The sequence below is a fragment of the Herpailurus yagouaroundi genome, unplaced genomic scaffold (assembly GCF_014898765.1).
Source record: "Herpailurus yagouaroundi ecotype Mexico unplaced genomic scaffold, PumYag 251, whole genome shotgun sequence".
Classification (NCBI taxonomy): Eukaryota; Metazoa; Chordata; class Mammalia; order Carnivora; family Felidae; genus Herpailurus; species Herpailurus yagouaroundi.
Genome location: NW_024412468.1, coordinates 853,501 through 879,343, shown reverse-complemented (window position 1 = coordinate 879,343; position 25,843 = coordinate 853,501). Strand labels below are relative to the sequence as shown.

At 49.5% G+C, this 25,843-nt stretch overlaps 1 long non-coding RNA gene across 1 annotated transcript; it reads right to left on the bottom strand.

The window, feature by feature from the left end:
- Nucleotides 1-678: 678 nt before the first annotated feature.
- On the bottom strand, nucleotides 679-8,427 carry LOC121020788 (uncharacterized). The gene is made up of 4 exons (XR_005786282.1): nucleotides 7,296-8,427; nucleotides 4,129-4,243; nucleotides 2,283-2,424; nucleotides 679-882 (listed from the first exon to the last, which is right to left on the bottom strand). It is a non-coding gene; the product is annotated as an uncharacterized LOC121020788 (long non-coding RNA).
- Between the last annotated feature and the right edge of the window lie 17,416 nt (nucleotides 8,428-25,843).

Here is a 25,843-nt window from a genome sequence, read left to right as displayed (position 1 = left end):
GCCGGTCCCTGGTCCCGCACCGGCCAGCGGCGGCCGGGACTGATCGCTGGTCCCTGGTCCCGCACCGGCCAGCGGCGGCCGGGACTGATGGCAGCTGTAATAAACACCAGCTGAACGAAGGAGGGACGTGAGGTACAAGGTACAGGAAAGGGTCTGGGATCAGCTCAGAGCCCGGCCTTGGTGCCTGGGGAAGTGGCGGTGTGCAGACGGTGACAAATTCTGCAAGTCCATTCGACCTTGAAATGAGAAGGAAGTGAACTTGGAGCGGCTGGGCGGCCTCGCAGCTCGGATGCGCACAGCCAGCTTCTGTCTGTCTGTGCTGCCTGATCCCCCGGGAACCTGGCCGAACCACAGTGCCGCATGGGAGATGACACTCCGCGCCAGCTGAGACGTGACCCGGGGCTGCTGTGCGGAGAACGCTCCCTGTGTCCCCGGCGCGTCTCTCGTTAGTTTACACGTATTACCTCGCTGGATCCCGCAAGGAGAAGGCAGAATGAGACACGATGAATATTTCCTGTGGCTGCTGCTGGGAGGGTGTGGGCAGGTGTGGGCAGCCCGGCCACTCTTCCTCCAGGGCCCCCTGCACTCATGTGGTTCCTGTTGGCGCGTCTCCCGTGGCAACGCCACGGTAACGGCTTTCGTGTGTAGGTCATGTGCCCTTGAGGGAAAGGAATACTTTTTTTCTTTTCATCCTTGATACCGCTGTTGAAAGGGAGAAGCCACGGAACGAAAAGCCGAGCTGACGGCTTGTTAAGCAAGAGAGCATGCAGTCTCTTCGAAACAAAGCGTAAAGCTCATTTGTTTTCTTTATTGAGGGCTACGTGACAAAAATCATTTCCATACATGCAGGCACACAACTCGGTGTTGTGATATGCGTCTACACTGCAAAATGATCACATCAAGCTAGTCGACACCCCACATGGTTCCTTCCCCCCCCACAACTTACTCTTCTCTGGAAGCTGGGGAAATATGAACTTCAGGGGCATGTGCAGGGATTGCCTGACCTCCAGCTGTACAGGTGTGCTCGTGGGAGGGACACCAGTGGCTTGCCGGCCTCACAGGTGCGATGCTGTGACCAGCCTCTGGTTTGCAGAGCTCTGGTCCCTGACGCTGTCGTGGATTAGCTGGGGCCAGTCTCACACCGGTCTGGCATTACTGGCGCGACGAGCAGAGAACAGGTGGGCCTGTCCTGGGAGCCTTTTACTCTCCGTGCCTAACACGGCATCTTCTTCAGTTAGTGCTCGTTTAGAATGGGTAATAAAATCACTTTTTTCTCCCACTTCATAATAAACAATACTCCTTAAAAGCCCATAAAATCAGTATCTTAAGGGGCGCCTGGGTGACTCAGTCGGTTAAGCGTCCGACTTTAACTCAGGTCACCATCTCACGGTTTGTGGGTTTGAGCCCTGCCCGCGTCAGGCTCTGTGCCGACAGCTCAGAGCCTGGAGGCCGCTTCACATTCTGTGTCTCCCTCTCTCTCTGGCCCTCCCCTGCTCACTCTCTCCTTCTCTCTCAAAAATAAATAAACATTAAGAAGAAAAATTTTAAACAAAATAATACCTTAAAGAGACAGAACCAAAAAATCCAAGCCATCTAAATGTCTACTAATAACATAAGGAAACTATGATTTTTTTCAGCCATGACATTAGGAGCCCTCTGACCATATTGCAACATGAAAGTATGTTTTTGATAGAATAAGCGAAAGAAAAAGATACAAAATTTTAAAAAGAAGCAAAAGGCATACAAAAAAAAAAAAAAAGAAAATACACCAAGATGATAACATGGATTGTAGTTTAGGGAAGGTGGAATTAATGATTTTTTTAAACGTTTATTTTTGAGAGAGAGAGAAGAGAGAGACAGAGACAGAGACAGAGAGAGAGAGATAGAGACAGAGGCAGAGACAGAATCAGAGAACGAGCTGGGAGGGGCAGAGAGAGAGGGAGACACAGAATCCAAAGCAGGCTCCAGGCTCCGAGCTGTCAGCACATAGCCCGATGCAGGACTCAAACTCACGAACCACGAGATCATGATCTGAGCCGAAGTCGGATGCTCAATCAACTGGAGCCACCCAGGTGCCCGAGGGAAGGTGGAATTATTAGGTGATTTTCGTTTTATCCTTTCTATTCTCTAAGTGATCTTACAGGTGTCAATATTACTTAAAAATAAAGTAATCTCTACATCCAACGCAGGGCTCGAATGCACAACCCCAAGATCAAGGGTCCCGCACTCCACTGACTGAGCCGGCCAGGGGCCCCTAACTAAACATTTTAAACTGTACTTACTGTCTTCTCACCGTGGCTCCTGGAAACAGAGCAGTGGTGTGAACGATTTCACACTTGGTCTGGCCCTACTAGTCAACCTGTCATCATCACCACCATGCACGATACCGCCCAGCTCACTGATGTCAGAAGAGAGAAAGCAGATCTGGACAGAAGAGAAAGATGAAGGAAAACAACTTTGCATAAATTCATACGTTCAGTCTCCCCTGAGAATGTGAAGGGAGACAAAAAATAAGCATTAGTTGTTACTCCTCACCTTCTGTTCCCCGTCTATTTAAATATGGCACGTTTCCCAGTGAGCCTGGGGGGCTCATCGGTTGAGCGTCCAGCTTCGGCTCCAGTCATGATCTCGCGGTCTGGGAGTTCGTGCCCCGCATCGGGCTCTGTGCTGACAGCTCAGAGCCCGGAGCCTGTTTCAGATTCTGTGTCTCCCTCTCTCTCTGCCCCTACCCCACTCGCACTCTGTCTCTCTCTCAAAAATAATAAACATTAAAAATAAAATAAAATAAAATAAAATAAAATAAAATAAAATAAAGTACAGCATGTTTCCCATAGTCCCTCTTCCCTTCCCTGTTCTCACCAAAACTCTGGCCTGAATGGACTCCCAAACCAGGGAACGTAAATTCAGAATGTGCTCCCTAGATCTGCAAAGACTGAGACTCATTACTCAGTAGGTCAGTCACTCCTCCTGGAGTCTCCCCCTCCTCACAGCTTGGCTCCCATGTCTTGACCAATCCCTGGATACCCACCCATCCCGGAAGCCCTTCCCTTCCCCAGCCTCCATGCCTCTGTGCCCAATGTGGGACTTGCACTCACAACCCTGAGAATAAGAGTCACATGCTCCACAGACTGAGCCAGCCAGGTGCCCCCACACCTCGACTTTTAGCTATGATCATAGCAACTATGTGTAGTGCTAATCAGATGTGAGTATATAAAACTGTTAAATACACACATATTTATATATAAAAAACACATAAAATTGTCACGTCCATGACTGATAGCCGTATATAAAACACGTACAAAATTTATACATATAATTTAAATATATAATTTCTAAAATAACTTATATATACATATATATATACACACACACACACACTGTCTTATTTAATGTGGGAAATTTACCAATTAAAAATGCAAATTAGTAGGCAAAATAGATTTTAAAGATGAGGATCATGAGAGAGGTATTAGGAAATGGATCCCTTTGGTGGGAAAGAACTTAAAATATATTGATAATCAATGAAGAATGTTAGATATCTTAGATTCTTTTTGAAATAAGATGGAAAAGGGGCACCTGGGTGGCTCAGTCGGTTAAGCGCCCATCTTCAGCTCAGGTCATGATCTCACGGCTCATGAGTTCGAGCCCCGTGTCAGGCTCTGTGCTGACAGCTCAGAGCCTGGAGCCTGCTTCGGATTCTGTGTCTCCCTCTCTCTCTGCCCCTCCCCTGCTCATGCTTTCTCTCTCTTGTGTGCACAAAAATAAACAAACGTTAAAAAATTTTAAAAAATGAAGTAACATGGAAAATTAGCAAATACAGGAGATACTGATATCCAAAAGCAGCCATCTAAAATGAACTCTAACAGGAAACCAAATTTCACAGAAAGATAAGTATTTTTGCATGTTATTTTGAAAAACACAGTGAAATAAAAATGAGTACTTGTCTCTTAGTTTAGAATTCCAAAGAGTCAAGAATTTACTGTATTATTGGCATCACTCTCTGAAAACCTTCATCATATTTGCCCTTCCCAACATCATCACAGAGAGGATCGTTTGTATAAAAACATAAAAAGGCTTCTTGAAATTTTCCCCAAGGTCTGCATGAAATCTGTTGCTAATTAAAGCACTTACCTCATCACCACCCTGGCTGATTTTGCCTTGTTTTCAGGTATTTTCATCCAGCTCAGTTCTCGTTAGACAAACACTTTGCCATGTCCAACATTACCATGGTCAACTTGATGTAATCCTGTCAATTTGACAAGATTTAAAATTTCACTTAGAAATCAATTTCCAATGACAAGAAAGCCTGACAGGCAAGTATGTAGATGTAAACAGGTGTTTGAGGAGGAGGGGTCATTGGTTTAGTTTCATGCTCTGCCCTCAAGTGCAGGGATGTGACAATGACCGTTCCGATGACCCGCACTGCCTAGATCAGGAAGGAAAACTTCCAGCATTTCGTCAAACTCGCATTTTAATTTTTTAATGTTTATTTTTGAGGGGGAGAGAGAGAGAGAGAGAGAGAGAGAGAGAGAGAGAGAGAGAGAAAGAGCATGAGCGGGGGAGGAGCAGAGAGAGAGACACAGAATCCAAAGCAGGTTCCGGGATCTGAGCTGTCAGCACAGAGCCTGACCTAGGGCTTGAACTCGTGAACCACAAGATCATGACCTGAGCTGAAGTTGGACGCTCAACTGACTGAGCCACCCAAGCGCCCCTCAAACTCTCATTTTATAATTCAGCCTTAGGAAACTGAACGAGTAACCCCAGATCATGCAACAAATGAGGAATAGCTCAGGGTAAATTCCAGATCTGCACTGTGTCCTATGTAATCAACCAGGTGGAAAGAAAAGGGATTTGATGTTGACAAGACTCAATCTCTTACAACACCCTCCCCCAACCTGGAGAAACCAAATAGTTCATCCCCAAACCTGCTCAGTCACCTCCCCATGCAAGGCCAGGGCTAGGCCCACAGGGCCCAAAGCCTGTGCTGAGCAGCGTGGGATCAAATCACTGTTCACTGGGTCTAAACAAGGGCGACAGCATGGTTATTAGCTAATCCTGAAAACTGCTGTTTCAAAAGCAATCTTCAGGGGCGAATCACCGAAATCAAAACAAAACCAACCAACCGACTATCCACGTATCATCTAACAGGAAACAAAGGGAGAGGAACAAGCCGGCTTACTTAGGGCTTCTAACCCACCAAGCCAGGCCTCAAATCCCAGCCCGAAGCCTCAGCCCGGCCCACCCCCACCCTGTCCGGCTTGCTCTCCAGAACATCTTTAGGGAGGGACGGGTCTTATGCAAGGCGGGTAGCACCTTTCATTGCCTCCTGGCCTCTGGAACTCGGCAGTAAGGAGCGTGGAGGAGAGTGAGAAACCAAATTTGCACCGAGGCAGTTGAGCAGGTATAGAACTTTTACTTCTTTTCCCGCCTGAGTGATACCATTCACGGTGGAACCATGGTCAGTTTGTAGAGGAGATACTATAAACCAGCTCCGTCTGGCTTGTAGAGAAAAAGCTAACAAATCCTTGCTGTCACTTGTGAACTCAGGATTACAGGGCCTGACCTGAAAAACTCCAAATAGTCTTTTCAACCCTCTAGAAAAATTCTTCATTTGGCCAGGGAAGCCGCTAACGGCGAACCTGGTGTTAAACTGCACTTGCATGGACCTGATCCAGGGACTCTAAGAACCTTCCTAGAGTCCAAATCGGACTCTGCTTTAGACTATTCAGTGGTTATTCTTTGAGGGCTTCCTCAGTACAGCCTCCAGCCGCACCTTTCCAGCGGGTGTGAGCTCCTACCAGTGCCCTGGTCCTCCTGCTCAGCCCGCCTCCGACCCACTGCAAGCCTGCCTCCTCCCTCCACAGCCCTCTCCACTCGTCCATGGCCTTCTGTTGTTTCTTCTTGCGGGAAGCCCTCCTGACACCTTGAACCTGGCCTAGAGGCCTCTCTCAAGTGGCCCGCGAGCAATTCTGCCACCACAGCTCTCCCCGCGGCCACCTACTGGTCCCTCCTCTCCCCCGCACAGGCTTCTTGAGTGTTATTTTACACTGTGTCTCCAGTGCCTGGAAGCTAGTGGATGCTCAGCGGCTGGGGGTTGAATCAGATGGGGTTTGGAAAGAAATTAATGCCAATGAGAACCTACCAGTGCTAGGCACGCCAGTAATTTAGATACATCTTTCTTTTAACCCTCAAACAGCCCTAAAGTGGCTCATTCACCCCATTTCGTGGATAATGAAATCGAGTCTCCAGAGTTCACTTTGGCAAAGAACACACGGAATAGGGTGGAGCGGTCAGCAGCTACAACGCCCTCTTGCGCAGCGGACCAGCCACTTTGTGCAAGCCCTGGGAGCAGGTGTCAGAGCGCAGGCCCCGCCCACTCTGCCCAGACCCCGCCCACCACGTGGATGTCCCACCCATTCCTGCCCAGGGCCCTGTCATCACCCAGATGCCCCGCCCACCACCTGTGTGCCCCGCCCACTCCTGCCTAGGGGGGCCCCCCCCCACCCCCCAGGTGCCCCGCCCACCCAGCCTGAGGTCCCATCCTCCCCTGAGTGCCCGCCCACCTTGTCCAGGTCCCACCCACCACCTGGATGCCCCGCCCACTCCTGCCTAGTGCTCACCCCACTCACCCAGGTGCTCCGCCCACCCGCGGGGCCACCCAGGGCAGTAGTGCTTCCTCCACACCCTGGGCTGCTTCCGTGGGAAAGTGGTCGCGCGCCCTAGGTGTGCGGCCCGGTGACAGTGGGAAAGGTGGTCAGCAAAGAGGGGTCTCCCGCGACCTGCCCCGGGAACAGACGCGGGCGCGGCTGGCACCGTCCGGGACAGCAGCATCTCCACCTTGTTCGAGGGCGGTCACGCTCTGCCGGCCACATTTCCCCGACAGGGACCAACCCTCGACCAGGCGCCCTGGGTGGGGGCAGTGCAGCCGGACACTCTGCCCGGTGCGGGGGTAGTTGGGGATGCCCGGTGCAGGGCTGCGAGCAGCTGGGCGCTGTGCCCTGGCGTTGGAGGGGGAGGGCAGGTGGGTGCTGTACCCTGGAGCGGGGGGAGGGCAGGTGAGCGCTCTGTCCCGGAGGGGGAGGGGAGAGGGGAGCTGGGCGCTGTGACCGGGGGGTTGGAGGTGGGGGGGCCGGCGCAGGGCTGTGGGCACAGTCACCCAGTCCCCGGGCGTGGCCTGGTTCGCACATCTGCACTCCTGGGCACCTGCCAGCGGTGCACTCCGATGTCCTGCTCTGAGCCCGAGACACACACCTCTGCACATGTCCCCCTGGGACACGGAGTTCGGGGGCTCAACTCACCTGTGACGCTGCTTCCCCAGAGACCGCGAGCTCCTTAGGTCAGGGCCTGCTCTGCTGTGCCTGCGTCAACACGGTCCTGGCACTCAGAGGCAAGGCTGTAGGACGCCCGCGTCTCTCCAACGGTCACCAGGGAAATCTTCCAAGCACGTGAATTGTCCCGTGGCCCATGCAAGGCCCTGTGGGGGACACCAGAGAGGAAGATCAACCTAAAGGAAGAGGCATTGCAAGCAAGCAGGTGAACGTCTCCTTCGTGTGACCTTCTATGCATCCAAGCTACTCAGCTAGATTCTGAGGCAAACAGCTGGAAATTAAAGCATTTTACATCCACCATCCTCTCCTCCCCATTTCTAACCCACGCTGACAGTACGCCTAAATTACTGTGGGAATTCGGAAACAGTCATATCACTTACATTCATGGAAGAGATTTTTATCTCGATCGACCCCATCCCCCTCCACCTGTTCCTATGCAGAAGGAGCCCTGGGCAGTACGGGAACTGGGTGCTATTAGTTTCAATGACCGCAGAGGCCCAGGTATGATTTTTCACTTTTCAAAGGAAGGAATTCGTGCTTAACCTCATCTACGACACTCATTCGGTTACAGATGTTTAAATTTTAACTTAAATATTCAAATAAGTGCTGCCTTCTTGGGAGGAGGCTATATGTTCATTTAACAATGGTGTCATTTCTCAAAACATTTTCTGACATGTTTAAAGGTCATGAGAAAAGCAGCCTTGTTTCGTTGGGGTAATACCTCAAATACCTGGGATTCTGAGTGCAGGGCGAGCAGGCTAGAAACCTTTCTGGTCCCCACTCCCCTCCTAGTTTCTTAAATTCACAGTTAGTGTTCTTTCAACACAAACAGACGAAAATGCCTTTTCTGAAGCAAAAAGGAGCATGACGGACTGACCTTATTTCACCAGAGGAAACGCATGGGGTCATGGCTCCAAATCCCTGAGGACACGCGTTCACTTTCCCTACTTTCGTTTTCCTTGAAATTGTTTCGGGGAAGTTGCAGATTCTCTACCCTAACCTGTCGATCTCAGTCAGAGCTCAATAAATGACCTTCAGGGGAGCTGGGTAACTGTGACCTCGGCTTTGTTGGTCTTCGTCCTTCTAGTTCTCTCCACCCCACCCCCCACCCTGTCCTGTCCCACCCTACCAAGGTGTGTCCCTCTGTCCCCATGTGTGTCCTGCCCCCACATGTCCTTCTGTCTCCTCTGTGTGTCCTGTCCCCTGTGTGTCCCTCTGTCCCCATGTGTCCTTCTGTCTCCTGTGTATGTTAACAAGAGGCTCATCTAAAGCTCACAGTAACTTTTAAAGGGTGCCTCTTTTCTTAGGCGCCCTTGAGGACTAAAACTGTGCCAAACTGTTAAGAATTCTCTTTCTTTTCTTTCTTAAAAATGTGTCTATAAACACCTAAGTATTGTGGGTGACGCTCACGGTTTCAGATCATGCTGGCTGTCTCGTATTGGGTGTGCCTTTCCTGACACTGTCAGTTCTCACACAGCCACACTAGTCTGTCCCAGTTAGCACCCCTGCCCTGACCCTGTTTACACAGACCTGCGCTCTCCGCACTGCTGGTCACCCCTCCATCTCCTTTCTGCGGTCACCCAGCTGCCTTGCCCTCTTTCCTGTGGAGACAAGAGCTGAGAGCCTGAACTGATCTCTGCTGCAGTCTGCTAGGCAACTGCTGTGTTTCCCCCCTTGGCTAGGGGTGAACACGGCTCACGACGTCCCTTCATATCATCGTTAAGCCCTCCTCCTCCAGTTTTTGCACAAAGCTTGAGAAAATCTCAAGGGGAAACTTTCTAAAATCTAAAACTAGGACCACGTTCTAAAAATACTTGGAATATGAATAGAGATGATGGTCTGAAGGGTGGATATAGTTGACCCTTAAATAATGTGGGGGTTGGGGAGGCATCAGCCCCCACCCAGTCGAAAACCCACGTCTAACTCTGGACTCCCCCCGGAACTTAACCACGAATAGCCTACTGCTAACCAGAAGCCTTAACAATAACATATACGATCAATTAACCCATATTTTATATGTTACATGTATCATACACCATATTCTTAATCCAAACTCGACTAGAGAAAAGAAAATGTTATTAAGAATCACAAGGGAGGGGCGCCTGGGTGGCTCAGTCGGTTAAGTGGCCGACTTCGGCTCAGGTCATGATCTCACAGTCTGTGAGTTCGAGCCCCGCATCGGGCTCTGTGCTGACCGCTCAGAGCCTGGAGCCTATTTCGGATTCTGTGTCTCCCTCTCTTTGACCCTCCCCCGTTCATGCTCTGTCTCTCTCTGTCTCAAAAATAAATAAACGTTAAAAAAATAAATAAATAAATAAATAAAAAGAATCACAAGGGAAATACATTTATGGTACTGTCTGTATCAAAAAATCTGCATGTAACTGGATTAACACAGTGTGTGAACTGTGTGGCTCAAGGATCAACTCTACTGTTAAAAGCTAACAACCACTCCCACAGCCCCCAACATGAGACCAGGTGGGGCCGGAAGGACTGGTCACCAAACTCTGTATGCTCTATTCTAGGGAATCAAGACCCTAGGGAATCAAAAGGCAGCATCCAGGAAGAGAGCAGATAGGCACAAGTAGAACCATCTCTGGGCAGACGTATGGTTCCCGCGTCCACCGAATACATCGTTTACAAGGAACAGGCAGTCAGGCCGGTGGAAAGCGCAGAGAACGCAGGACCGGGGACCGGACTCTGAGCCTCATCAGTAACAATGGCCCAAGCCACGTTTCCTGTCCGAATGCACAGTAACTTAATGCTGGGTCTTGTAGGCATGCAATGAAGTCATACCAGCACCGGGCAAAAGTTTGAACTTAAACACACGTGATGCATATTAATGGCCTAATGTGACATCAAAGCAGCAGTTTGAGTATTTTCTTTCTTTGCCCAAATGGGCTTCGATCTGGCTCCTTCTCTCACATCGTCAGGCTTGGTGTGATGTCTAGAGGTTCAGTGTTAGAAACAGACTGTTACTTAAGGACTCGCCATGTGGCTGTGACTGCCACTCGCTAAGTCCAATTTCCTGCGCAGAGATGGGACCACGGTCAGCTCTACCTAAAATAAAACAAAGCAAAATGAACTCAGGAAGGCTTAGGATATTGTACCAACAAATATCAAGAGTAAACCTTTCTTTAAAGAGTCTGTTTCTATCACTTTATTTTATAACTGCTGTTTTTCAAACATTTTAACATATAAGAAATAAAAAACATTTTGAATTAATCTGTGTAAAATCTAATACTTGAAAACGGGATACGTTCTGTAGATCAGTAAAGTACAAAGACAGAATAAAATTTAATAATTTGATATTTACAATCTTCCTAACCCCTACTGTCATATTTGGGGAAAATACAGAAAGATAAGCAAAAATGCACTGTAGACCAGTAAATAAAATGGAGACTTTTTAAAATGTTTTTAATGTGTATTTATGTTTAAGAGAGAGGGCGTGTGAGTGGGGGAGGGGCAGAGAGAGAGGGAGACGCAGAATCCAAAGCAGGCTGCAGGCCCTGAGCTGTCAGCACAGAGCCCGACATGGGGCTCGAACCCACAACCTGCGAGATCATGACCCGAGCCAAGGTAGGATGCTCAACCTATTGAGCCACCCAGGCGCCCCTAAAGTGGAGACTTTAAATGCCCCTTTTTTAACATTGAGGAGCTTGAAAGAGAAATTTCTTCTTTTTGTAAATGTCAATCGATCTCATAAGCCGAGCTGGACATACACTATTCCTTTTGGCTTTCCAGCCTCTGAGCAGCAGGTGCTGTATTCGCAGAAGCCCCGCGTGCACCACAGAAGCTGGAGTGCTGGATATCTGCTTTCCGGGTCTACTGTGTGTCCGGAGAGGAGGCGTGTGGCCAAAGTGTCACCAGTAGAAGTCCTCTCCAGGACTCTGAGTTGGAAACCAGTGACACACAAAAAAAGAGACCACTCTGACTCCGTTCTGGTAAAAGTGGCCACGGAGGTGGCTGCTGTGGCCACTTCACAGGGGCAGCAGTGACAGACACTTTGTGTCCTGGTCCAAGCTGGGTGAGCCATGGAGGTGGCAGTGTGTGCCCAGCACACCCCCTCTAGGGTACATTTGGGCATAATTCCCAGCTCAGCGGCAGCCTCTAACTCTGGTGGTCTGGCTCCTGCAGTCTGTGACCTACTCGATGTATATTTTATATTATATATATATTTTTTTATTTAAAAAGTATCTATGTTTTAATCTGTTTTCTGCAGAAAGTAGCTTCAATTTGTTTTTGCTGCCGATAACAAGAAACCAAGGACAGGAGCAGCTACAGGCAGCAGGCTTTCAGGAAATCACTCGACTCTGGGAGTCCTCGTTTGGACTCTGGGGACAGCAGGAAACATCCAACTAGTATAAAGGACAGAACTCTGGGCACACAGTGGCGAGCTATGAACCAGAAACGCGTCTTGAGTGCTCATGAAAGGCAACACATGGAGAAAGCGGCGGTGACCCACACAGAACAGTATGAAAGCCACAAGGAATTCATCTATGGGAGTGGGTAGTGGCTGCTGGAGTCCTAAATTGTTGGCCACGGGCCAGCTGAGAACAAGAGCCTTTCTATGATGGCCCTGAAAGGGAAATATGTGTCTTCCAGCGACTGGGCTGAGGTGGATGAAGCCAGACTCGAAGCTGATCTTGCTGGTTGCTGCATTAGTCGAATTCAGATTCCCCAGTTCCAAGAAGCGAAAGTCAGAGCTCCGGGCAAGCATGTTGCCAAAGAACTGAAACGTGTCTCCAACGTATCGTGAGCCTCCCTTGCTAGAGGACGTTGCCCGGCCTCCCTTCTCACGAACTATCTGACCTGCTGGCTTGCAGGCCGTACGACCACATCACCTGTGTGACCAGTTCTGCGTGTGCCCTGTCCCTCCGCCGCGTGACAAGCCGTCGCCAAACCCAGAGCCCAGCTCGCCCTGCGTGGTCGGCTACGGAGTCAAACCGATGGGAGATGATTTTGCCAGTTTACGATAGGAAAGAAAGAAGAGCTTAGCGGTGCTCTGATGGCGTAAAGACGGAACCTTCAGGTTAGACTAAGACAGTCAATGTGGGTGAGGTTACCGGAGATCCTGCCATCGCTGGGCTGGATCCGGCAGCTGGGAGCCATTCCAAATGTGCTGTTTTTATAGTAGGCGCTGTGCTGGGCCCGCTCCTGCCCGGGCCTGCTACGGTACAGTTTCTCACAGGCCCAGCAATGCAGAAAGCCTTGAAAACAGCAGGAACCATATTATATTTCTGCAGTTGACTAAGAAATTCCTTTTATGGACATAGGTGGACCCTTGAGTGCTGACCTGGGCTTTCCTTCTTTCAGCCTAAAGCGATATGAAAGGCAGCTTCCTGGGGTGCCTGGCTGGCTCAGTGGGTGGAGCAAATGACTCTTCCATTTCTGCTCCGGTCGCGCTCCCAGGGTTGTGAGTTCGAGCCCCGTGTCGGGCTCTGGGTGTGGAGCCTGCTTGGGATTCTCTCTCTGTCCCTCCCTTGCTCGCTCGCTCACCAAATAAATAAATAAACTTTAAAAAAGAAAAGAAAGGTGTCTACCACGCTTCTATATTCGGACGACTTGACGAATTCGTTGACTGTGTGAACACTGCTGAGGGTACCGAACTTAGGCTTCACCTCTGTGATTAACGGGGAGGGGGGGAGGTAGGCTGAGGCGTTTGTCTACGCGCACCAGCTTGTACCCTGAATGAACTGTGTACGTTCTGAAGCAATTGTAAAGTCAAGTCTTAGCGAAGTCTCAGCTGCCAGCCCCGGGGCTGCAAAGACACGGACCTGCCCATGGGGTCCGGCCCAGCTGACCCGGGCTCATTGCCCTCGATATGCTAGCGATTCCCTGGTGTAACGGGAAGGAAACGAGTCAAAGACCTGGGGGGGGGGGGGCGGGGGGGAGGGCTGGTGAACTGCTCACTCTTCTCCCGGCTATGTCCCTTGAAAGGCAGGAAGACACCATTCAACAAAACCCTGAGAAGTAGCAGCAAGCCAAGGACCGGAGCCTCGCGTAGGGCCTGAGTGGCTCTCCGGAATGACCGCCCTTGAAGTGAGCGCCCTGATTCCCACAGGGAGGACGATCCCAGGGCAGAGGCGAGAAGTGTCAGATGCACAGCGAGTGTCACGACAGAAGTTGGCAGCAGGGTCGGCCTCATCGTCAGAACCGTCCAACCTGCAGGAGCAGCCAGAGACTAAGTGAGTTCCCTGCAGCCAAATGATACGGCAGCCCAGGCAGGTCCTGCCTGATCCACGTAACAACAAACAACAAAACAAAACACCAAATCTCTAGGTCTGGTGAACAGAGGCGTGGCGTGAATCACTCTTCCGGGGAGTTACAGATTCACAGCTGGTAGGACCTGGTGAGGAGGACCCAGACACCTCAGTGAGATGCCTCCGTCCCCAAAGGGTGGGTAAATCCCATATGAGCCCAGGGGCTGACGTGATGTTCCAAAGGGTCTACAGGTCTAGAGCACATTGGCATATTCTCTCCTAAGTAAAGGTTAAGGGATTAATAAATACACCTGTAAAAACAGATATTCACATGTTAACATGGCATCTTATGCAAAGTCAGAAGACTAGTGATAAATGGGGGAAATTTTCTGTGACTTTTGTCGGAGACAGAGGGCTAATTTTCCATAAAGAATTCCTTTGTATTCATGGGGGAAAAAAAAAAACCCAGAGCAAGAAACCACTGACTCAACAGAATGGGAAAACGACCCAGAGGACAATTCAGCGTAAAACAAACACAAATGGGTCTTAAATATCTGGAAGATGCTCAGCCTGATTCATAACAAGTGACATGCAAATTAGGATCACAGAGATACCATTTCTTACCGAACGAGGTGCCGAAATGCCGCGAGGAAGATGTGAGGCTCTGTTGGTAAGGTGGGTGCAAAACCGACACTCTCACCTATTACTGGCAGGAGCATAAAAGTGGAACTTCCGTGCTCTGAAACGTGTCTGTACTGATCACACTACAAGGGCACATGCCCAGTGATTCGGCATTCTCACCTGGAGGACTCTGTCCGACAGACGCACCTGCACACCGACAGGGTCCTGCACGGACCAGTGCGTTTGCTGCAACATCACCGGGAAATGGCCCGAGACTGGGAAGGGCACACGTCCACCGATCGGGGCTGTTGCACCAACGACGGGGTGTGCATACAACACAACATCGTGCAGCTGTGAAAACACTCGCAGCCTTCAGTGCCGATAGAGGAAGTACGTAGGTTACATCGATCAGTGAGAAAGCAAGGGACAGAACAGCGTTCGCGATGCGCTACTGTCTGTGTAAGAAAGGGGGTGGGGACAGGACTGTGTGCTGCCGCTGCTGCTTCCAGACTCAGCTGACGGCAAGGAAGCACGTGTGCACACTGCCCCGTGTATGGACCCACGTCTGCACAAGTGTGCCATCAGCTGTGTCCACATGGAACCAAACCCGAGTTCGTGCCCATGTCCCCGGTCTAGCCCGGTACCACACACACCCTCGTCTTGCATATACAAGCCCGTACTCCAGCAGCAGGAAACCCGGCCCTGGTCACGGTCATCCATCGGGTTAATCGCTCAGTTCCAGGGCACAGGAGCAGGAGCATCGGAAGGGAGCAACATTATCGAGTAGACCGCAGGGCTGTGCACAGACTTCCATTCACTTCTGAGGCTACTTAGGTCAGCAACGTTTCCCCCACCCCCTTCAGAGAGGTAGTTTCAAGACTTCTGGATTCCATCCCGGGACCCCCTTAAACTCGTAAATTTAAACTTGTAAACTTAAATTTGTAAATGGTCTTTTACAAATGTGCAGACATTATGGCCAAGTCTTCGTGATTCACAGCTCTGTGGGTTTTGACAAGTGCGCCATGTCACGTATCCACCACTGTAGTATCACGCAGACTTCGTCATCCTTGGAAATCCAGACCTAACATTTGAAAAACAGCTTGAGAAGCTATAAATCACGTGTAATGACCGTACTTACTTAAAGCAAGTGACGGACAAGGTTTCAGACTGGAGATGCATCCTGTAGGAAGATAAATTCTCTCCTGCAGGAATAGTGTCTACTGAGACGTTCAGATTGCAGAGATTTATAAATCACAAGTCTGACACTTTTTCACTGATATAGCTAGGCCAAATAAGGATTTTAAAATAAAGATATATATTTTATACCCACTTCCTTCAGCAGCTCGGATTAATACCTTGGATATATACTCTGTATGATATAGACTCGATCTCCACGGCTGGGTTATATTCTAAGAACTCTCTGCCAGTTGCTTGTTTGGGACCAGAATGAGATTAGCCATCAAAAGCAAGGTAATGAATACTTCTCAATCCCTAATTCAGCACATCAAGTCTGTTTGATTTGTGATGCAGCTGCAATATTAATGAGGAGTTCTGTGTTCAAGACCCCAACGCTCACCCTAAAAATTATGCTGGGTTATGGAGAGTTATGCCAAGAAGCGGGGCTCGTCAAGCCAGCCAGACCCTGTCTTCCTGATAGCCTGATCAGCCCCTCCTGGAGACACGGGCTTCGCTGCTGACCACGGATCCAGGCAGAGAACAGACACCTCCTGTTGGGTATGAAAACCTTCGTACCTGGTGCATGGCCCCTTACCCTCAGGAGAGCCAGTCTGACCCTAACTGGCTCGGGCAGGACCAACCAGCAGCTGTGAATCAAAGCAGCACGATGGGAAGGGAGACTCCCCTTGAACACACTTGCTCAGGGAGAGGCCTCAAGTGGCCCTCTCTCACGGTTACTTCCTCTGACACTTTCTGACCCACAGTATCTGGGTCAGGTGTCCCCACTATGGTTTTCCTTGGCCCACGGGGATGACCCAGACCATGGCGCACTGAGCCACCCCTACCACTTTCCATGTCTGCCTCCTCATGTAGCCCAGGGGTTCTCAACCCTGGCTGCACATTAGAGTTGATGCCCAGGCTCTATACCTGTCCAATTAAGGCAAAATCTCTGTGGGGAGAACCCACACATGAAGGTTTTTCAAAGCTCACGAAGGTTAAGAAAATAATCCTATTAAGAGGTGCACCAAGAAGAATGAAATACCCAGAAACAAACTTAATCAAGGAGGTGAAAGACCTGTACTCTGAAAACTGTAAGACACGAGGAAGGAAACTGGAGGCGATATAAGCAAATGTAGAGATACACCAGGCCCATGGATTGGAGAACTGATACGGCTAAAAATGTCCATGCTACCTGAAGCCATCTACAGATTCAACACAATCCCCATCAAAATACCAACAAAATTTTTCACAGAACTGGAATAAATAATCACAAGCTTTATATGGAATCAGAGAATACCCTGAATGCCAAAGTCATCTTGAGAAGGAAGAACAAAGTGGGAGATATCATGCTCCCTGGTTTCAAACCATATTACCAAGCTGTAGTGATCATGACAGTATGGTACTGGCACAAACACAGACACAGAGATCAGTGGAACAGGATAGAGAGTCCAGAAATAGACCCAGGACCATATGGTCAATCAATCTTCCACAAAGCAGGAAAGAATATACATTGGGAAAAAGGCAGTCTCTTCAACGAATGGTGATGGGAAATTTGGACAGCCACATGCAAAACAATGAAACTTTCTTGCACATAAAAAAAAAAAAAAAAAAAAAAAAAAAAAAAAAAAGGATTAAAGACCTAACTGGGAGACCTGAAACCATAAAACTCCTATAGGAAAACACAAGGCAGTAATCTCTTTGGCACTGGCCATCGCAACATTTTTCTAGATATGTGCCCTCAGGTAAGGGAAACAAAAGTTAAAGAATTGTTGGGACTGCACCAAAACAAAAGACTGTGCACATCAAAGGATACCTTCAACAATACGAAAAGGCAACCCAACAGAATGGGAGAAGATATTTGCAAGTGATATAACTGAAAAGGGGTTAATATCCAAAATATATAAAGAGCTTCTAAAAGTCAATGCCAAAAAAATGAATAATCCAATTAAAAAATGGGCAGAGGACCTGAATAGACACTTTTTCAAAGAAGACATCCAGATGACCAGCAGACAGAGATGCTCATTATCACAGAAATACAAATCACAACCTCAATGAGGTGTTACCTGATACTTGTCAGAATCACTAGAATCAACAGGACAGGAAACAGTGAGTGTTGGTGAGGATGTGGAGAAAAAGGAACCCTCTTGTACTGTTGATGGGAATGTAAATTGGAGCAGCCACTGTGGAAACAGTATGGAGGTTCCTCAAAAAATTAAAAGTAGAACTACTCTATGATCCGACAACCCTACTAGTGGGTATTTACCCCCCAAAGCCCCAAAATTTGAAAAGATACATGCACCTCTACGTTTATTGGAACATTATTTATAGTCACCAAGCTAGGGAACCAACCGAAGTGTCTACCGACAGATGAATGGATAAAGAAGACATGATGTGTATATATGTGCAATGGAATATTACTCAGCCATCAAAAAGGATGAGATCTTGCCATTTACAACATCATGGATGGAGCTAGAGGGCATTATGCTAACTGAAATAAGTCAGACAAACATCATATGATTGCACTCACGTGTGGAATCCAAAAAACAAAAGACACAAAGAAACGAACCAAAAACCAGACTCTTACATAGAGAACATACTGGTGATGGCCAGGAGAAAGGTGGGTGGGGAGAAAGGGAAAAAATAGATAAAGGGGAGTAAAATGTACAAGCTTCCGGCTATAAAATAAATAAGTCTCAGAGAAAAAAAGCACAGCAGAGGGAATAGTCAATAATATGATAACAACATATGGGGACAGATGGAGACCACCCTGATCATGGTGGGCACCGAGTGGAACTGTTGGATGGAATTGTTGAATCAATATGTTGTACATCTGAAACTAACATAACATTGTATGTTAATTACACTTCAATTAAAAAAAATACATACAGTGAAGATTTTTAAAAAGCGGGCACCTGTGGGTGGCTCAGTCGGTCAACCGTCCAACTTCTGCTCAGGTCATGATCTCACGGTTCATGGGTTTGAGCCCCGCATCAGATTCAGTGCTGACAGCTCGGAGCCTGGAGCCTGCTTCAGATTCTGTGTCTCCCTCTCTCTCTGCCCCTGCCCTGCTCATGCTCTCTCACAAACATTAAAAAAAAAAAAATCTTACAAAAGTGGGGTGCCTGGGTGGCTCTGTTGGTTAAACGTCTGACTCTTGATCTTGGCTCAGGTCAGGATCCAAGGGTTGAAATGGAGTCCCACGTGGTCTCTGCATGGAGCCTCCTTGGGATTCTTTCTTTCTCTGCCCCTCTCCCACTCACTCATGCCCTCTCACTCCAGCGACTCTAATATTCAGACAGTATTTGAAACTACTTCTCTAAACAATGAACTGGTTGGAAGCAGAGTGCGGGCTTGTTCATCATTGGTATTAGATGAGTCCTAACACTGTCAGACCAGCGCCCGGTGTGCCCAGCTGCATGGGTGGCAGCAGCAGTTACCCGCCAAGGCCCTCTGACGGGCATCTTCCCACAGCCTGAATTTGCATGAATCAAGCTACGTGCGCTGAAGACAGACGAGAGGGAACGAGAGGTTTCCGAGGCTGGGCGGCTGCACGGACCCTCCCCTCCGCGAGCACAGGTCCCAGAGGGATGCGGGTCTGCTGTTCCTCCATCAGGCTGCATGCTGGGTGTCTGCCAAGGTGTGAGCCCTTGCTGTACTATATACACACAATTTGAGTTTTTGAGATTAATTTTGACTCTGATTTTTACCTATGTGGTTACAGGATACATTCACGGGGAGCCAAAAGTCTCAGGTTCTACTCCTGCTCGACTGCTCTATCAGCTGTGTGGCTCGGAGCAAGGGTCCCTGCCTCCCTGGGCCCCGTTCTTCTCTGGAGACTTCTATTCTGAGTTTGGAAGCTGGACGCACCCTGTCTTAACCCCTCTCGTCTCGCTCTGTGGCCTGGTGGATCTGACTCCCCAGTCATGACTGCGTGGGCCTCGCCCCTGGCAACCCTGCCCGGGTGCCTCAAGACCCCAGGAGGCCTCTCGGCTCCAGGGTTTGGTGAGGGGGTTGTCGGTACCGGCCCGAAGGCCCAGCAGCCGTGGGGCCGAGTAGCTGGTGTGGAGACCAGTGGTCATTTACATTGTAACCCAAGGGACAAACACTCTGCCGTACGGAGGGGAGGGCAGACCACAGGTCTCTTTCCCGGGTGCCGTCCTGGGAACAGAGCGCTCCAGCAGGTCCGGCCCAGGCTGCTCTCTGGGGTTTCACTGGGCCTGACCAAGGGGTCCCTCGGCCCGGCAGCTCATCAGGAACAGGGCCCGCCCCCCACGGTGTCATCAGACACACAGGTGGTTCTGGTCCACTTTAAGACGCAGAGAGTGAACTGGAGAAACGAGGTCTATTTCTGTTTGGGATGAAGTAACAGGATTGCCAACCTTCCCTAGTCACGTGCGTTGCCTTAAATGAGAATCTTGGTGGCACCAGGTCTTAACCATATGCAGATATGTGCTAACGGGGTTTAAAATAGTGGAGTGACAAGTGTTTGAATCCACGTTGTGCATCTTGGAGGGCTCTGTGCTGGTTTTGGTTTCTTCGGGTGGTTTTGCTCCGGATTCTAAAGGCACTGCGGACTGGTCTTGTCGTCTGTGGGGTTTCCTGGGTGTCGAGTTCAAGTTGAACGGGGTCAGACACACCAGAGAGCCGCCTTAGGTTAAGGTGGTGAGGTCACTTGCGCCTCATGACGACCCAGGATTAACACAGAGCGAGCTGCACTTGGCGAATGCTCTCTCTGCACCTGCCCGTCCTTCCGTCACTTGTCCGGCCGCATCCACCTCGGGCTCCCCACACGGCGCTCCGTTTGCGCCGTCCTGGGGGCTGACTCCAGCTCACCGCTGCCTCAAGGTTGTGGGGGACACACCGGTCCACTTGCCCTGGCCCGCACCCGTGCTCTGGGTCCCCGTGTGCGGCCTCCCTCACTCCCTGAACAGATGAGGGCCCTCGGGCTCTGACTCTTTAGGGGTTGAGTGACCACGGCCGCAGGTGGCCGCCACGCTTCAGGGAGGGAGGCTGCCCTTCGCTACCCTGCCCACACGCCCTGGAGGAGTGAGGTGTGAAGGGTGCCACCAGCACCGGGCACTGGGGTTCCTGCTCCCTTTGTGGCTCCTCCGCAGGCACCCGCTGGAGAGCTTCTGAGCCACGACCCTCCCCTCCCGGCCCAGCTGCCGGCTTCCTGTCGCCACCGGGGTCCACGAAAGCCGGGTGAAACCGAGGTGCACTTGTACACTAGGCCTGCCTGGCCTCAGCTCACACTGGCCTGCATGATATGCCCGTCTGGACATAGGGAGGAGCCAGGACCGTCCCCATGCGCCCAGGAGTCGGGCTTTGCTGCCAAGGACCCTCCCCTGACACGGGCGTGTGGTGGCCTCGTTTTTCTTCACTTGAGGTAAGTTTCACGAGTTAAGAACGTGCTCAGACAGTACTGGCTCGTGTCCGTCCGATGAACAGACTCTCTTCTATGGTAACTCTCAGACAGCCTTCAAGGTCCCCTCCCGTTCCTGTCCCCCATTTCCCAGGTGAGGAGAACAGACTCAGGACGCGGGGGGAGCGATTCCACCCCACCCACGGTTTACATCTGGGGAGGTGCGTCCGGAAATCCGTAACTTCGCTTGTGTGTCAGCCTCTTTCTGTTGCTCTTTGGATGAGTTCGATCATGACTTGCTTCAGATTCAGTTTGAGAGCCTGCACTTCCAGTAACTTTTGGGAGCAGTATCCTTCTGCGCAGAGGACCTTCCAAGGCCTCCGCCGCTCCTCGGGTGCACACCTCTCACTGTGGGATCCGACAAGGAAGCGGCGGGCGGCAGAAGTCAGGTCAGAGGTCAGGTCCGGAGCAGCCAGCCCGAAGCAGCACTGGGGTGGGGTGAGCGAGCACTAAGCCAGTTTTACCTGCCAAACTAGGGAGACCTTCCGTCACTGGCCTGCTGCCAGGATTCACTAGGCCAGTACGTGGGAAGAGCCTGGCAGAGCGAGCACACAGTACCCGGTCCTGGCCCGTCCAGCATCCTAAGATTTAATGCCCTGCACACATCACTCAATTCTATGACCCACTGTCTGCAGCCGGAATTGAAACAGCCCCACCCCACACGTCCCTAGTTCTCCCTCCGCGGTATGTCCTCTGCCCACACCTGCGCTTCAGGCGGCTCCATCACAGCCCCTCGACACGCCAGGTTCGGTCCTACAGGCATGGAGCTTGAGCTCGTCGTCTCGGGAGGAGGGCAACTTCCCAAAGACTCTGCTCTCGCGGCACATCGTGCGGACCGTGCCGGTCGGCACTTAACCTTCTCGTCTCTTCGGTCTCTTAGGCGACGTGAGGAAGGTACTCGAGTATTACCCAATGGCGTGTTTGCTGAACCGACGTACAGAACTTCAGAGAAACGGGACAGATTTAATGACCTACAGGACGGAGCATGGTCAGTGTCGCGCGGTCCCTTTAGGACTGTGTCTGCACGGAGAGCAAGTCACAGCTGCAGTGGAGCAGGGAAGCCCAGAACCAAGAAGTAAGGACAGTCTCGAGCCCCAGGGAGTATGACCTCGCGCACACACATTTCCGTTACAGGCTTCCCGCTCCACTGGTAGCCCCTGTAGAACGACACCGTGGGGTCTGGATCCAGGTTCAAGCCACTCAGTTAAGCATGGCAAAAACGCCTGCATCTTTAAGGATTTGGTAAGACCAACGAAGGTAACAGGTGCAAATGTTCCCGTAAGTTATGATTAAAATAGTTACTGAAAACAGCATACTTCTGTAAAACTGGGGAGGGGAAGGGACTCGGTGTGTATACTGATGACAGGGCAGACCTACTCAGATTTGAAGGATTCTGAACGGACCAGTATGCCTCTATTGAAGGGTATACTGAGAAAGACCATGGTTATGTTAAACAATTTTGCTTTTAAGGGTTATCCGTGTGCCAGTCATCCTAACGTTTTGTTTTGGTCCTCACGCCCAGTGTTGGGAGACTGCACAGATTATTCCCGCAGTAAATGATGACAGGAGTGCATAAACTTGATTAATTTGCTTTTGAAATTTGCCACGTTTAGCAGAACACAATGGAAACTCTTGTAAACGTTCAGGCCTTGAGATTTGTGCTGTAATGACTTTGGAAGACTGAGAGATTCGGTCAATAGTTAATTTTTAGTTCAAGTTACTATAAAATTCCCTCAGCAATATTCCAGATTTGGCCAGGGCTTGCCACCCTGTTCCAGATGAACCATGTGTCCTCCCAGGGGAGTTCTGAGCTGGTTAACACACACATGCCCCGTGAGGCACCGGCCAGGCTCATGCTGTTCTGCAGATCCCCTTGCAGAATCCCACAGAAATTCCTCCGGCCTAGAATGTAGCAAGAGGTACATCGTTGTTCCTGGTGTGGATTATAGAAGACAACCGAGTCTCAAGGCCGCGTTCCCCCCACCCCGTACAGTCCCATTGTTACTATTTTATAAGGGCGCCCAGAGAAAAACATTGGAGCAAATGTGGGAGCTTTTACAGTAGGACTTCAACCTCCTCAACAAATAGGATTCTTTGCACCCTTCATAAAACCTAAGGTCTTGATTCATGGTCACCCTAGTGATCTGAGTGCCGTAGGTTGTGATCCTCTCTCATTTAGATCCTGCTGAATCACAGCCGAGACCCCTGCACCGAACCCCAGTCGGACACACGCTTCTCTCCATTGGCAGGGAGAGGTGCTTAAATACAACTTGCTTCGAGGCTCCCTCGGGGAGAAACGATCTCCAGCCACTTGTCACGATGTTGGCTTGGAGCAGCAGCCTTCGGTAGCTTGTAGGGGTGTTCCTGAGATGACCTCTCCTCAGATCCTGCCACTTGATCCACAGCTTTGAGTAACTTTCAGTCAGCTGGAGCATCTTGTTCAGCCCGTGCAAATCCCTATAACCCAAGAACTTGCTCTGTAACTGGACCAAGGGCCTTAAAAGGGACTCAGACGTGGTTTCTAATATCCCACAACGAAAACTACATCCAAAAGGTGCTGTTTAACTCGTAGACTCTGTGGAGGTCACAGGAACTAGTTTCATCATAAAATACACATGGGGACGAGACAGGAAGAAGTATGCGGGTAAAGGTGTATCCTACCCTAAGAAGCCAGCAGGCTTCAATATCATGCTAACTAAGGGTGTCCTCCTGCCTTTTACTAAGAATCAAGACCTATCCACTCATCCACTTGGAGTACTAACTAATCACAAAGTTAGAGAAACTAGTTTTTAATAGTTTCCCCCCTTTTGGGAACGGCATTCTAAGCACCAGATTAGCTGTTTAGGGATTTTGCAAAGCAGGCTCTTGGCTCGGTTATCTCCAAAATACTGCTTTGAATAGCAGGCGGATAATCAATTTTTTCCCTTTTTTCCTGGTTGGTGTTTTCTAAACTTCTAACAGGTTCCTAGCTGCTTGGAGGTCAGGTATCCTGGTCCAGAAGTTTGTTTTCTGCTAAAATATGGCAGATTTTAAAATTCAGAATCTCTTCTTAACACCATCTTGTTTTGGGGGCGGGTGCCTGGGTGGCTCAGATGGTTAAACGTCCGACTTCCGTTCAGGTCATGGTCTCACAGGGCATTGGGCTCTGTACTGACAGCTTGGAGCCTGGAGCCTGCTTGGGATTCTGTGTCTTCCCCCCTCCCTCCCTCCCTCTCTCTCCCTCTTTTGCTGCTCTTCCCCTGCTCATGCTCTCTCTCTCTCCTACAGAAATAAATGTTAAAAAAAAGTGAAAAAAAAATGCCACCTTGTTTCGCCCATGCCTCTATTCTGCACCTGTTTTCAACAGTGACCATATTATGTTGGCTGTGTTTATGCTCAGGAAGTTACCAATTTTACATAGTTTTTTGTATCCAGATAATATGGCCAAAAACACTCCATGTGTGATGCGGAAAAACTGCAGGAAGAGATATCATGGAATTCAATTATATTTCTAATTAATTAGATTTTTAATTGAAAAAGACAAACCTTTACGAAGTTTCTTGTGATCAGGCACACAGAGCAACTCCGTGTCCAAAGAGTGAAGTGAGACGACACGCGGCCGGTTCCCCACAGCACACAAATTTACCTGGCAAGCCAGACTTACAAAACTGAATATAAAGCTAACATAACCTGTGGTTCCCAGGTCAGGGATGGCTGGCTGTTCTCGCAGAAGGTAAGGAGACGTGATGGGGTCCTCGGGGAGGACCTCAGCTGACAGGATGGCGGCCGCGGGCACTGAACAGGACTCCCAGGTCTACTGACCACTCCCGTGGTCATCACGTAGGCTTACTAGTTACTGTTCTTTCTTTCTCTGGAAAACCATTTTTCTGTTCACCAGCTAAGCAGTTCACTTACTGGCATATTTTACTGTAGTTCTGGGTCTATCTCAAAAAAAAAAAAAGTAAATTACTGCACATCAGGTTCTCAGTAAGACACCGAACCCTTCCCCAAACACTTAGAAGGCACACCCTTGCTCTCCCCCTGGAAGCTCTTCTTCCCACATCCAAATTAATATATTCCTGAGTATTGTGCCACACACACTCACTAAACCAACTATTTAAAGATTGTACAATTAGGACCCAGAGGACGCAGAGTGAGGGCAGCACTTCTATCACTGGGCTTCCAGCTGTCCGGCAAGTGCATGGCCTCTCAGAGCAGCCCCCGGGGGTCAGGCCATGCTACACACACGAGGCTTGGTTCTGAACTGAGAAGCACAACCACGACACGTTGGACAAGATAAGGGGAATGCTAAGGTTCCAGGGCCACAAAATTAGGATTCCTCCACTGTAAAGAAATTACACGTAACAAAAGATGAAGTTTTCAGATTTCCCTCTGCAATACTGATGTGTGACAGTTTAACTGAAAGATATTACTACATACACAAGCACAGAAATAAATCATTTTCAAGGACAATCACATCTACTTCTTATTCAAAGTTCAGGACCTACCACCTAAATTTGTGAATGTTATTATTTATAAAACAATAACTAATAATTTTCATTAACCTAAGTTTTAAATTTTGGAGACCATGAGAAAATACCGTGGAGAAAGAAAAACCAAAGGCTATTTTGAAAGACTACATAAAGCTCCTTTCAGTTTCTTCTGAACACCACCAACAATGGCCATGGTCCATGTGAAGAGCACACAACATAAAATTCAAAGAATTACGTCCAGGGGCGCCTGGGTGGCTCAGACTTCGGCTCAGGTCATGATCTCGCAGTTTGTGAGTTCGAGCCCCGTGTCGGGCTCTGTGCTGACAGCTCAGAGCCTGGAGCCTGCTTCGGATTCTGTGTCTCCCTCTCTCTCTGCCCCTCCCCTGCTCACGCTCTGTCTCTCTTGCTCTCAAAAATAAATGAAGCATTAAAAAAAATTAAACAAAAACCCAAAGAATGACATCCACGCTTCAAAAGGTCCAAAAGCCAAACCAGCCTTAAGTTTAACGTGTCTACTGGTCACAAGTATAATCACTTTACATTTCCTTGTCGTTAGGACTTGCTCTATTGGAAGACCAGTAAGAAGCCAAAAGGTCTTAAATATATTAATTGTTAAAAACACCAAAG